At 41.5% G+C, this 14,977-nt stretch overlaps 1 long non-coding RNA gene across 1 annotated transcript in view; it reads right to left on the reverse strand.

The window, feature by feature from the left end:
• LOC138674285 (uncharacterized) overlaps positions 1–14,977 on the reverse strand; it is a 66,979-nt gene that overhangs the window by 27,853 nt on the left and 24,149 nt on the right. The window contains exon 2 of the long non-coding RNA XR_011320579.1: positions 7,156–7,272. This is a non-coding gene — a long non-coding RNA (uncharacterized lncRNA). The remainder of the gene's footprint in view (positions 1–7,155; positions 7,273–14,977) is intronic.

The raw sequence follows: 14,977 nt of genomic DNA on the forward strand, positions 1-14,977 counted from the left end.
TTGCTCTTGTACCTTCTGCTCCCCATCCTGGTTCCAGTAACGTCAGCTGGTTCCGGGCAGAGCCTTTGGCTTAGGTGCCTCCTTCTGGGTATCCGAGTTCCACCAACGTCAGGCGGTCCTTGGTAGTGCTTTTTAGCACGGGTACCTCCTGCTTAGTAACCGGGTTCCAGTAACGTCAGCTGGTCCTCGGTAGTTCCATAGGCTCTTGAACCTTCGGGTAGCCATCCGAGTTCCAGTTCCATCAGCTGGTTCTTGGCATTTTCTCAGCCTTCTTGTACCTTCTGCTACATTTCCAAGTTGAAGACCCTAAAGTCGACGACCCGGAAGACCACCCCGATGACAACGACGACGACCCGGAAGACCACCCCGATGACGACGACGACGACGGCGGAGACGACGACGGCGGAGACGACGACGGCTGAGACGACGACGGCGGAGATGACGACACTGGAGACGACGACCCTGGAGACGACGACATGGAAGACCGAGAAGCAGAAGAACAAGAGGCTGCAGAACAAAGAGCAGAAGAACATTAAGCATAAGACTTAATATCAGAGCAAAAGATATTATCTAAATTATATGCAGAAGAAGACTAAGCAGTGTATGGGGGTGAGTCCGTTCCTCCTCGTGGTGCCCCTGGATAAAGCCTGATGCTGCAGGCCAAACTGAACGCGGACAAATGTAACTTTTGTGACTGGCAGAACGGAAGGTGTAATCTTCAAACTTTTATAGATAACAACTACGGGAATGCCTCTGTCACAAATGAGAATATGATGAAGAAGTAGAATAGGAAGAATAATAACAGTGGAATAAAAAGAATATGTAGAATAGGAAGAATAATAATAGTTGAATAAAATGAATATGAAGAATGTAATAAAAAAAAAAAAAAAAGGTAATGGATGAAGAAGAAGATGAATAAGGTGAAGAAGAAGTTGATGTCAAAGATGCTGATGATGATGATGAAGATGAAAGTGTGGGAAAAGTAAAAAAAAAAAGAAAACAAAGAAGGGGAAGGGTGTGGAATAGTGAAACATCAATATCTGACAAAATAAAAAAAAAAAATTACATAGTCAATATCTTTGTCACTCCGAACGTCTTAAAACAAAAAAAAAAAACATGCTATTCTATTTGATTGGGCTAAACCTCTATGACTTTAATGTCTCCGCCACCTCCCCAAATACATCCGGCATTATTCTTAGTTGTTTTCCTTCATGTAGAATGAACCTACAAGGCAAGAAAGGGTTTATTTTAATTCCGATATTTTGGTCCCATTGACTTGCATTGGGATCGGGTATCGGTATCGGCGATATCCGATATTTTTTGAATATCGGCCGATCCTATCCGATACCGATACTTTCCGATATCGGAAGGTATCGCTCAACACTATTTGTAATTCATTCTTGAACCTAGTTGTAGGATCTTGTGTCAATCTTAAATAGGTAGATGTATCAGACAACTGTCTCATGGCCTCCGCCAAATACTGCTCTTTTGGTAATAAAACTACATTGCTGCCCTTGTCTGCATTCCTCACAACCAAATCAGACCATTCTCTGATTTCAAAAAGGGCAAATGGAAATATAATAGACTCCACATCCTTTAGTACCTGGGTCTCAAATAAATCGATTACATTCCCAGGGGAAACTTGGGCATAAACGTTGATGGCACACCCCCTGAAAATGGTTTGAAAGACTCGTCATCTATGCGGTGAACAACCTCCGGGGCAGTTAAATCACACAAAATCTGGGCATCTGCCCTTATATCAGCCAGTGAGTCAGTGCCAGCGAGGAACCCCATAGGGCCACCTGGCACGGGCTCTCCCCTTCTAATACTGTCACCTCCGTATTCACTTCAAAATACATAGTCCATAATGATGGTATCACAATTTTTCATACAAGCTTGAAATTTTAGGTAGCAAGAGAGATGGTCACCGTGAGTTTAAGATGGAATCTTCCCAGTTAATGGCTTAAATAAAGTGATTGGCTGACGGCCGGTTATATAAAGGGTTAATATCTTAATTCACACAGTCCTTCAGTTATATTACTACCAAGGATGGGCCTACACAGTTTGGTTCACTGTGGAAATAGTGTTCACAGCTTACTCACGATTAAGTTCTGATACGTTTCCCTGTCGCAGAGCGTACGGTAGAAGATGCAGTAGAACATGAGGCACTCACGCTGGCAGAACCATTAAAGGCATAGATTGTAGCAGAAGAGCCCTTGTACAGCTCAATCTCTTCTGTCTCTATGAAAATTGAAATTTAAGATGCCCTCCTGGTGTAGGCTGTGGCAGTTTCCTGGCCGATTGAAGATTAAGGGAAGCCGGACCTAGGCTGAAGGCAAAGCAGCCTAGGAATCGACCTCACAGGAAGAAGAGGAACTCCTCCCAGACTTTTCCCTCAGCATCTTTTAGAGGCTTCCGCAGGAAACCCTGGCTGAGAGTGTCATGTGACCAAACTCTTGCACATTTACACTTTGGACAAATAACAGGACATAGGTTTTTGGTAACCACCCGACAACTATATTTTGCTGGGACACTACAAGGTCATAACAAAAATGTATGAGAATTCTTCAGAGAGGGTGTTTAGATGAATCAGCAACGGCTGATGTAGTAAAATATACCTATTTTTCTCACCCCTTACATTTTCTGTCAGGGAAAGTTTAAAGCTTCTCCCTAAGGCCAGGGTCATACTTGTGAGTGCAATGTGAGAAACCCGCGCAAGTCTCTCACATCACTAGCCAGCACTGCAGCTGGCACTCGGGACCAGAGTGTGCGGCTGCATGTATTTCTATGCAGCTGAAGCACCGATCCTGAGTGCAGGCGGCAGTCTCGGGTATTGATGCGAAAGACTCGCACAAGTTTTTTGCATTGCACTCACAAGTGTGACCCCGGCCTAACTCATTTGATAGTTGAAAAGTCCCATTAACCCCTTTACCCCCATGGGTGGTATGCACGTTAATGACCAGGCCAATTTGTACAATTTTGACCACTGTCCCTTTATGAGGTTATAACTCTGGAACGCTTCAACGGATCCCAGTTATTCTGACACTGTTTTCTCGTGACATATTGTACTTCATGATAGTGGTAAAATTTATTTGATATTACCTGCGTTTATTTGTGAAAAAAACGGAAATTTGGTGAAAATTTTGAAAATTTCGCAATTTTCCAACTTTGAATTTTTATGCAATTAAATCACAGAGATATGTCACACAAAATACTTAATAAGTAACATTTCCCACATGTCTACTTTACATCAGCACAATTTTGGAACCCAAATTTTTTTGTTAGGGAGTTATAAGGGTTAAAAGTTGACCAGCAATTTCTCATTTTTACAACACCATTTTTTTTAGGGACCACATCTCATTTGAAGTCATTTTGAGGGGTCTATATGATAGAAAATACCCAAGTGTGACACAATTCTAAAAACTGCACCCCTCAATGTGATCAAAACCATATTCAAGAAGTTTATTAACCCTTTTGGTGCTTCACAGGAATTTTTGGAATGTTTAAATAAAAATGAACATTTAACTTTTTTTCACAAAAAATTTACTTCAGCTCCAATTTGTTTTATTTTACCAAGGGTAACAGGAGAAAATGGACCCCAAAAGTTGTTGTACAATTTGTCCTGAGTACAACGATACCCCATATATTTGGTAAACCACTGTTTGTGCGCATGACAGAGCTCGGATGCAAAGGAGCGCCATTTGACTTTTCAATGCAAAATTGACTGGAATCGAGATGGGACACCATGTTGCGTTTGGAGAGCCACTGATGTGCCTAAACATTGAAACCCCCCACAAGTGACACCATTTTGGAAAGTAGACCCCCTAAGGAACTTATCTAGAGGTGTGAAGAGCACTTTGACCCACCAAATGCTTCACAGAAGTTTATAATGCAGAACCACAAACATAGAAAATCATATTTTTTCAAAAAAATTATATTTTTGCCCCCAATTTTTTATTTTCCCAAGAGTAAGAGAAAAAATTGGACCCCAATAGTTGTTGTCCAATTTGTCCTGAGTACGCTGATACCCCATATGGGGGGGTAAACCACTGTTTGGGTGCATGGGAGAGCTCGGAAGGGAAGGAGGGCCGTTTGACTTTTCAATGCAAAATTGACAGAAATTGAGATGGGACGCCATGTTGCGTTTGGAGAGCCACTGATGTGCCTAAACATTGAAACCCCCCACAAGTGACACCATTTTGGAAAGTAAACCCCATAAGGAACTTATCAAGATGTGAGGTGAGCGCTTTGACCCACCAAGGGCTTCACAGAAGTTTATAATGCAGAGCCGTAAAAATAAAACAAAATTTTTTTCCCACAAAAATTATTTTTTAGCCCCCAGTTTTGTATTTTCCCGAGGGTAACAGGAGAAATTGGACTCCAAAATGTGTTGTCCAATTTGTCCTGAGTGCGCTGATACCCCATATGTGGGGGGGAACCACTGTTTGGGCGCATAGGAGGGCTCGGAAGGGAAGGAGGAGCCATTTGGAATGCAGACTTAGATGGAATGGTCTGCAGGCGTCACATTGCGTTTGCAGAGCCCCTAATGTACCTAAACAGTAGAAACCCCCCACAAGTGACCCCATATTGGAAACTAGACCCCCAAGGAACTTATCTAGATGTGTTATGAGAACTTTGAGCCCCCAAGTGTTTCACTGCAGTTTATAACGCAGAGCCGTGAAAATAAAAAATCTTTTTTTTTTCCCACAAAAATTATTTCTTAGCCCCCAGTTTTGTATTTTCCCAAGGGTAACAGGAAAAATTGGACCCCAAAATTTGTTGTCCTATTTGTCCTGAGTACGCTGATACCCCATATGTTGGGATAAACCCCTGTTTGGGCACACGGGAGAGCTCGGAAGGGAAGGAGCACTGTTTTACTTTTTCAACGCAGAATTGGCTGGAATTGAGATCGGACGCCATGTCGCGTTTGGAGAGCCCTTGATGTGCCTAAACAGTGGAAACCCCCCAAATTATAACTGAATCCCTAATCCAAACACACCCCTAACCCTAATCCCAACAGTAACCCTAACCACACCTCTAACTCAGACACACCCCTAACCCTAATCCCAACCCTATTCCCAACCGTAAATGTAATCTAAACCCTAACCGTAACTTTAGCCCCAACCCTAACCCTAACTTTAGCCCCAACCCTAACTGTAGCCTTAACCCTAGCCCCAACCCTAACCCTAACACTAGCCATAACCCTAGCCCTAAACCTAACCCTAGCCCTAACCCTAGCCCTAGCTCTAACCCTAACCCTAGCCTTAGCCCTAACCCTAGCCCTAATAAGAAAATGGAAATAAATACATTTTTAAAATTTTTCCCTAACTAAGGGCATGATGAAGTGGGGTTTGATTTACTTTTATAGTGGGTTTTTTAGCGGATTTTTATGATTGGCAGCCGTCACACACTGAAAGACGCTTTTTATTGCAAAAAATATTTTCTGCGTTACCATATTTTGAGAGCTATAATTTTTCCATATTTTGGTCCACAGAGTCATTTGAGGTCTTGATTTTTGCGGGACGAGTTAACGTTTTTATTGGTAACATTTTCAAGCACGTGACATTTTTTCATCGCTTTTTATTTTGATTTTTGTGAGGCAGAATGACCAAAAACCAGCTATTCATGAATTTCTTTTGGGGGAGGCGTTTATACCGTTCCGCATTTGGTAAAATTGATAAAGCAGTTTTAATCTTCAGGTCAGTACGATTACAGCAATACCTCATTTATATCATTTTTTTTATGTTTGGCGCTTTTATACAATAAAAACTATTTTGTAGAAGAAATAATTATTTTTGCATCGCTTTATTCTCAGGACAATAACTTTTTTATTTTTTGCTAATGATGCTGAGTGGCAGCTCGTTTTTTGCGGGACAAGATGACGTTTTCAGCGGTACCATGGTTATTTATATCCATCTTTTTGATCGCGTGTTATTCCACTTTTTGTTCGGCGGTATGATAATAAAGCGTTGTTTTTTGCACCATTTTTTTCTTACAGTGTTTACTGAAGGTGTTAACTAGTGGGCCAGTTTTATAGGTCAGGTCATTCTGAACGCGGCGATACTAAATATGTGTACTTTTATTGTTTTTTTTTATTTAGATAAAGAAATGTATTTATGGGAATAATATATATATATACTTTTTTTTTTTTACACATTTGGAAATTTTTTTTTTTTTACTCTTTTACTTTGTCCCAGGGGGGACATCACAGATCGGTCTGAGAGCAGTGCAGGCTTACCAAGCACCTGCTCTGAGCAGGCACTTGGTAAGCCACCTCCCACCCTGCAGGACCCAGATGCCGTGCCCATTTTGGATCCGGGCCTGCTACAGGGAGGGAGGTAAGGAGACCCTCGCAGCAACGTGATCACATTGCGTTGCTGTGGGGGTCTCAGGGAAGCCCGCAGGGAGCCCCTTCCCTGCGTGATGCTTCCCTGTACCGCCGGCACACCGCAATTATGTTTGATCGTGGTGTGCCGGGGTTAATGTGCCGGGGGCGGTCCGTGACAGCTCCTGGCACATAGTGCCGGATGTCAGCTGCGATAGGCAGCTGACACCCGGCCGCGATCGGCCACGCTCCCCCCTTGAGCGCGGCCGATCGCGTATGACTTACTATTCCGTCGGTGGTCATACGTGCCCACCCTACCTCGACGGGAAAGTATGTCATATGCCAGAAAGGGGTTAATATTAATGAGCATAGGTAACTTTAATCTTATGTGTATGGGGGCCTCCTAGTATGAGTTTAATATGGAAATTTGAGAGTACGCAGACTCTAGACTGCTGTTTCACTTGTGCCAAACCTTCCTCCGTGCCTTGGTAGTGGTATAATTATAGTGTGGGCATGGGTTGCAATTGGACCTGAGTCATGGAGGCTAGTAGGGCCTAATGGTCCCATTGGTCCTTATCAGAAGGAAAAAACTTCAAAAGACTCCTGGGTCCTGTTAAAGATTTTGCATGTTGGCCCACAACTTTCAAGTAACACCACTAGCGATACATCTTTGCACACAAACAGTATTCATATTACTCTGTTGCTAAAAGAAATGTTAATTAGGGCAATGCAGAGATTTTTCAAATTTGACCTTTGGGAGCAATCAAGAGCCCATGATTTTAGAAACAGTCAGTGATAACTGCAATTACTGTAGGTTAATTAAATGATACTCTAATTAAACCTGAAAACATTGTTCTGGCTGCGTCTTGAGACATATTCAGCAATATTGGTTAATGCCCTTCATGTCTAAAAAAAGCTGATGTCATCAGTCTCCTAGGGTGTGTTTCCTAGAGAAAAGAAATTTCATGTTATTTGAAAACATCTGTTATCTGTGAATATAATAACCTAAGCGTGATTCAATGGTGTATGCATGATGGCTACTGAGAGGTACACACTTAGAAATAAGAACCAAGCCATACATGCAATATGAGACATCCTGATCCACACATCTAGCACTGGGCCTAATACAGTGAAAAAAAAAAAACGTATTATTTGTGGACCAGTTCTGGTCTACAGGACACCTTACTAAGCCATGCTTTCACTGTACATAAAAAATTAAAGTTACAGTGGGGCAAAAAAGTATTTAGTCAGTCAGCAATAGTGCAAGTTCCACCACTTAAAAAGATGAGAGGCGTCTGTAATTTACATCATAGGTAGACCTCAACTATGGGAGACAAACTGAGAAAAAAAATTCCAGAAAATCACATTGTCTGTTTTTTTAACATTTTATTTGCATATTATGGTGGAAAATAAGTATTTGGTCAGAAACAAACAATCAAGATTTCTGGCTCTCACAGACCTGTAACTTCTTCTTTAAGAGTCTCCTCTTTCCTCCACTCATTACCTGTAGTAATGGCACCTGTTTAAACTTGTTATCAGTATAAAAAGACACCTGTGCACACCCTCAAACAGTCTGACTCCAAACTCCACTATGGTGAAGACCAAAGAGCTGTCAAAGGACACTAGAAACAAAATTGTAGCCCTGCACCAGGCTGGGAAGACTGAATCTGCAATAGCCAACCAGCTTGGAGTGAAGAAATCAACAGTGGGAGCAATAATTAGAAAATGGAAGACATACAAGACCACTGATAATCTCCCTCGATCTGGGGCTCCACGCAAAATCCCACCCCGTGGGGTCAGAATGATCACAAGAACGGTGAGCAAAAATCCCAGAACCACGCGGGGGGACCTAGTGAATGAACTGCAGAGAGCTGGGACCAATGTAACAAGGCCTACCATAAGTAACACACTACGCCACCATGGACTCAGATCCTGCAGTGCCAGACGTGTCCCACTGCTTAAGCCAGTACATGTCCGGGCCCGTCTGAAGATTGCTAGAGAGCATTTGGATGATCCAGAGGAGTTTTGGGAGAATGTCCTATGGTCTGATGAAACCAAACTGGAACTGTTTGGTAGAAACACAACTTGTCGTGTTTGGAGGAAAAAGAATACTGAGTTGCATCCATCAAACACCATACCTACTGTAAGGCATGGTGGTGGAAACATCATGCTTTGGGGCTGTTTCTCTGCAAAGGGGCCAGGACGACTGTTTAGAAAGGATCGTAAAAATCGGAGAGGAGGAGGGGTTTGTCTCTATGTAAAGTCTTGTCTAAAGTCCACTTTAAGGGAGGATATTAGCGAAGGGAATGAGGATGTCGAGTCCATATGGGTTGAAATTCATGGAGGGAAAAATGGTAACAAAATTCTCATTGGGGTCTGTTACAAACCCCCAAATATAACAGAAACCATGGAAAGTCTACTTCTAAAGCAGATAGATGAAGCTGCAACCCATAATGAGGTCCTGGTTATGGGGGACTTTAACTACCCGGATATTAACTGGGAAACAGAAACCTGTGAAACCCATAAAGGCAACAGGTTTCTGCTAATAACCAAGAAAAATTATCTTTTACAATTGGTGCAGAATCCAACCAGAGGAGCAGCACTTTTAGACCTAATACTATCTAATAGACCTGACAGAATAACAAATCTGCAGGTGGTTGGGCATTTAGGAAATAGCGACCACAATATTGTGCAGTTTCACCTGTCTTTCACTAGGGGGACTTGTCAGGGAGTCACAAAAACATTGAACTTTAGGAAGGCAAAGTTTGACCAGCTTAGAGATGCCCTTAATCTGGTAGACTGGGACAATATCCTCAGAAATAAGAATACAGATAATAAATGGGAAATGTTTAAGAACATCCTAAATAGGCAGTGTAAGCGGTTTATACCTTGTGGGAATAAAAGGACTAGAAATAGGAAAAACCCAATGTGGCTAAACAAAGAAGTAAGACAGGCAATTAACAGTAAAAAGAAAGCATTTGCACTACTAAAGCAGGATGGCACCATTGAAGCTCTAAAAAACTATAGGGAGAAAAATACTTTATCTAAAAAACTAATTAAAGCTGCCAAAAAGGAAACAGAGAAGCACATTGCTAAGGAGAGTAAAACTAATCCCAAACTGTTCTTCAACTATATCAATAGTAAAAGAATAAAAACTGAAAATGTAGGCCCCTTAAAAAATAGTGAGGAAAGAATGGTTGTAGATGACGAGGAAAAAGCTAACATATTAAACTCCTTCTTCTCCACGGTATTCACGGTGGAAAATGAAATGCTAGGTGAAATCCCAAGAAACAATGGAAACCCTATATTAAGGGTCACCAATCTAACCCAAGAAGAGGTGCGAAACCGGCTAAATAAGATTAAAATAGATAAATCTCCGGGTCCGGATGGCATACACCCACGAGTACTAAGAGAACTAAGTAATGTAATAGATAAACCATTATTTCTTATTTTTAGTGACTCTATAGCGACAGGGTCTGTTCCGCAGGACTGGCGCATAGCAAATGTGGTGCCAATATTCAAAAAGGGCTCTAAAAGTGAACCTGGAAATTATAGGCCAGTAAGTCTAACCTCTATTGTTGGTAAAATATTTGAAGGGTTTCTGAGGGATGTTATTCTGGATTATCTCAATGAGAATAACTGTTTAACTCCATATCAGCATGGGTTTATCAGAAATCGCTCCTGTCAAACCAATCTAATCAGTTTTTATGAAGAGGTAAGCTATAGGCTGGACCACGGTGAGTCATTGGACGTGGTATATCTCGATTTTTCCAAAGCGTTTGATACCGTGCCACACAAGAGGTTGGTACACAAAATGAGAATGCTTGGTCTGGGGGAAAATGTGTGTAAATGGGTTAGTAACTGGCTTAGTGATAGAAAGCAGAGGGTGGTTATAAATGGTATAGTCTCTAACTGGGTCGCTGTGACCAGTGGGGTACCGCAGGGGTCGGTATTGGGACCTGTTCTCTTCAACATATTCATTAATGATCTGGTAGAAGGTTTACACAGTAAAATATCGATATTTGCAGATGATACAAAACTATGTAAAGCAGTTAATACAAGAGAAGATAGTATTCTGCTACAGATGGATCTGGATAAGTTGGAAACTTGGGCTGAAAGGTGGCAGATGAGGTTTAACAATGATAAATGTAAGGTTATACACATGGGAAGAGGGAATCAATATCACCATTACACACTGAACGGGAAACCACTGGGTAAATCTGACAGGGAGAAGGACTTGGGGATCCTAGTTAATGATAAACTTACCTGGAGCAGCCAGTGCCAGGCAGCAGCTGCCAAGGCAAACAGGATCATGGGGTGCATTAAAAGAGGTCTGGATACACATGATGAGAGCATTATACTGCCTCTGTACAAATCCCTAGTTAGACCGCACATGGAGTACTGTGTCCAGTTTTGGGCACCGGTGCTCAGGAAGGATATAATGGAACTAGAGAGAGTACAAAGGAGGGCAACAAAATTAATAAAGGGGATGGGAGAACTACAATACCCAGATAGATTAGCGAAATTAGGATTATTTAGTCTAGAAAAAAGACGACTGAGGGGCGATCTAATAACCATGTATAAGTATATAAGGGGACAATACAAACATCTCGCTGAGGATCTGTTTATACCAAGGAAGGTGACGGGCACAAGGGGGCATTCTTTGCGTCTGGAGGAGAGAAGGTTTTTCCACCAACATAGAAGAGGATTCTTTACTGTTAGGGCAGTGAGAATCTGGAATTGCTTGCCTGAGGAGGTGGTGATGGCGAACTCAGTCGAGGGGTTCAAGAGAGGCCTGGATGTCTTCCTGGAGCAGAACAATATTGTATCATACAATTATTAGGTTCTGTAGAAGGACGTAGATCTGGGTATTTATTATGATGGAATATAGGCTGAACTGGATGGACAAATGTCTTTTTTCGGCCTTACTAACTATGTTACTATGTTACTATGTTACTATGTTACTGATCCGGGTACATGAAAGAATGAATGGGGCCATGTATCGTGAGATTTTGAGTGCAAACCTCCTTCCATCAGCAAGGGCATTGAAGATGAAACGTGGCTGGGTCTTTCAACATGACAATGATCCAAAGCACACCGCCAGGGCAACGAAGGAGTGGCTTCGTAAGAAGCATTTCAAGGTCCTGGAGTGGCCTAGCCAGTCTCCAGATCTCAACCCTATAGAAAACCTTTGGAGGGAGTTGAAAGTCCGTGTTGCCAAGCGAAAAGCCAAAAACATCACTGCTCTAGAGGAGATCTGCATGGAGGAATGGGCCAACATACCAACAACAGTGTGTGGCAACCTTGTGAAGACTTACAGAAAACGTTTAACCTCTGTCATTGCCAACAAAGGATATAATACAAAGTATTGAGATGAAATTTTGTTTCTGACCAAATAGTTATTTTCCACCATAATATGCAAATAAAATGTTAAAAAAACAGACAATGTGATTTTCTGGATTTTTTTTTCTCAGTTTGTCTCCCATAGTTGAGGTCTACCTATGATGTAAATTACAGACTCCTCTCATCTTTTTAAGTGGTGGAACTTGCACTATTGCTGACTGACTAAATACTTTTTTGCCCCACTGTACATGACCAAATCAGCTCTGCCTTCTCAATACTATATAAATGTGATTATTTTGTACAGTAATAATCTGATCGTTAAATCCCTGAAGTGTGACAAGTCCATCAATATAATTGTAGGATTAACCCCTTCACCCCAAAGCCTGTTTTCACCTAAGTGACAGGGCCAATTTTTACAATTCTGACCATTGTCACTTTATGAGGTTATAACTCTGAAACGCTTCAACGGATCCTGGTGATTCTGACACTGTTTTCTCGTGACATATTGTACTTCATGATAATGGTAAAACTTCTTCGATATGACTTGCATTTATTTGTGAAAAAAACAAAAATTTGTCGGAAATTATGAAAATTTAGCAATTTTCAAACTCTTAGTTTTTATGCCCTTAAATTAGAGAGTTATATCACATAATATAGTTAATAAACAACATTTCCCACATGTCTGCTTTACATCAGCACAATTTTGGAAACATAATTTTTTTTTGTTAGGACGTTATAAGGGTTAATAGTTGACCAGCGATTTCTAATTTTTGCAACAAAATTTGCAAAACCATTTTTTTACGGACCACCTCACACTTGAAGTGACTTTGAGGGGTCTATATGACAGAAAATGCCCAAAAGTGACACCATTCTAAAAACTGCACCCCTCAAGGTACTCAAAACCACATTCAAAAAGTTTATTAACCCTTCAGGTGCTTCACAGGAATTTTTTGAATGTTTAAAAAAATTGAACATTTAACTTTTTTTTCACAAAATTTTTACTTCAGGTCCAATTTGTTTCATTTTACCAAGGGTAACAGGAGAAATTGGACCACAAAAGTCGTTGTACAATTTGTCCTGAGTACGCCGATACCCCATATGTGGGGGTAAACCACTGTTTGGGCACATGGCAGAGCTCGGAAGGGAAGGAGCGCTATTTGACTTTTCAATGCAAGATTTGCTGGAATTGAGATCGGAGCCCATGTCACGATTGGAGAGCCCCTGATGTGCCTAAACAGTGGAAACCCCCACAGGTGACACCATTTTGGAAAGTAGACCCCCTAAGGAACTAATCTAGATGTGTGGTGAGCACTTTGAACCTCCAAGTGCTTCACAGAAGTTTATAATGTAGAGCCGTAAAAAAAATTTTTTTATTAATTTTCACAAAAAATGATCTTTTTGCCCCAAATTTTTTATTTTCCCAAGGGTAAAAGGATAAATTGGACCCCAAAAGTTGTTGTGCAATTTGTCCTGAGTACGTCGATACTTCATATATGGGGATAAACCACTGTTTGAGCGCATGGCAGAGCTCGGAAGGGAAGGAGTGCCATTTGACTTTTCAATGCAAAATTGGCTGGAATTGAGATCGGACGCCATGTCGCATTTGGAGAGCCCCTGACGTGCCTTAACAGTGGAAACCCCCCACAAGTGACCCCATTTTGGAAAGAAGACCCCCTAAGGAACTTATTTAGATGTGTGGTGAGCACTTTTAACCCCCAATTGTTTCACTAAAGTTTAGAATGTAGCATTGTGAAAATTAAAAAATCATTTTTTCTTTCCACAAAATGATGTTTTAGCCCACAATTTTTTTTCCCCAAGGGTAACAGGAGAAATTGGACCACAAATGTTATTGTCCAATTTGTCCTGAGTACGCTGATACCCCACATGTTGGGGGGAACCACCGTTTGAGTGCATGGCAGAGCTCGGAAGGGAAGGAGCACCGTTTGAAATGCAGACTTAGATGGAATGGACTGCAGGTGTCATGTTGCATTTGCAGAGCCCCTGATGTACCTAAACAGTAGAAACCCCCCACAAGTGACCCCATATTGGAAACTAGACCCCCCAAGGATCTTATCTAGATGTGTTGTGAGAGCTTTGAACCAACAAGTGTTTCACTACAGTTTATAACGCAGAGCCGTGAAAATAAAAAATATTTTTTTTTCCACGAAAATGATATTTTATCCCCTATGTTTTTATTTTCCCAAGGGTAACAGGACTTGTCCAACTTGTCCTGAGAACGCTGATACCCCATATGTTGGGGGGAACCACTGTTTGGGTGCACGGCAGAGCTCGAAAGGGAAGGAGCGCCATTTGAAATGCAGACTTAGATGGATTGGTCTGCAGGCGTCATGTTGCATTTGCAGAGCCCCTGATGTACCTAAACAGTAGAAACCCCCCAAAAGTGACCCCATATTGGAAACTAGACCCCCAAAGGAACTTATCTAGATGTGTTGTGAGAGCTTTGAACCAACAAGTGTTTCACTACAGTTTATAACGCAGAGCCGTGAAAATAAAAAATATTTTTTTTTCCACAAAAATGATATTTTATCCCCTATGTTTTTATTTTCCCAAGGGTAACAGGACAAATTGGACCCTAAAAGTTGTTGTCCAACTTGTCCTGAGAACGCTGATACCCCATATGTTGGGGGGAACCACTGTTTGGGCACACAGGAGAACTCGGAAGGGAAGGAGCCCTGTTTTACTTTTTCAAAGCAGAATTGGCTGGAATTGAGATCGGACGCCATGTCGCGTTTGGAGAGCCCCTGATGTGCCTAAACAGTGGAAACCCCCAATTATAACTGAAACCCTAACCCCAACCCTAACCATAACCCTAACCCTAGCCCTAACCCTAGCCCTAGCCCTAACCCTAGCCCTAACCCTAGCCCTAACCCTAGCCCTAGCCCTAACCCTAGCCCTAACCCTAGCACTAATGGGAAAATGGAAATAAATACATTTTTTTACATTTTATTATTTTTCCCTAACTAAGGGGGTGATGAAGGGGGGTTTGATTTACTTTTATAGCGTTTTTTTGGCGGATTTTTATGATTGGCAGCTGTCACACACTAAAAGACGCTTTTTATTGCAAAAAATAGTTTTTGCATCACCACATTTTGAGAGCTATAATTTATCCATATTTTGGCCCACAGAGTCATGTGAGGTCTTGTTTTTTGCAGGACGAGTTGACGTTTGTATTGGTAACATTTTCGGGCAGATGACATTTTTTGATCGCTTTTTATTCCGATTTTTGGGAGGCGGAATGAACAAAAACCAGCTATTCATGAATTTCTTTTGGGGGAGACGTTTATACTG

Source organism: Ranitomeya imitator, chromosome 4, assembly GCF_032444005.1.
Source record: "Ranitomeya imitator isolate aRanImi1 chromosome 4, aRanImi1.pri, whole genome shotgun sequence".
NCBI classification, from domain to species: Eukaryota; Metazoa; Chordata; class Amphibia; order Anura; family Dendrobatidae; genus Ranitomeya; species Ranitomeya imitator.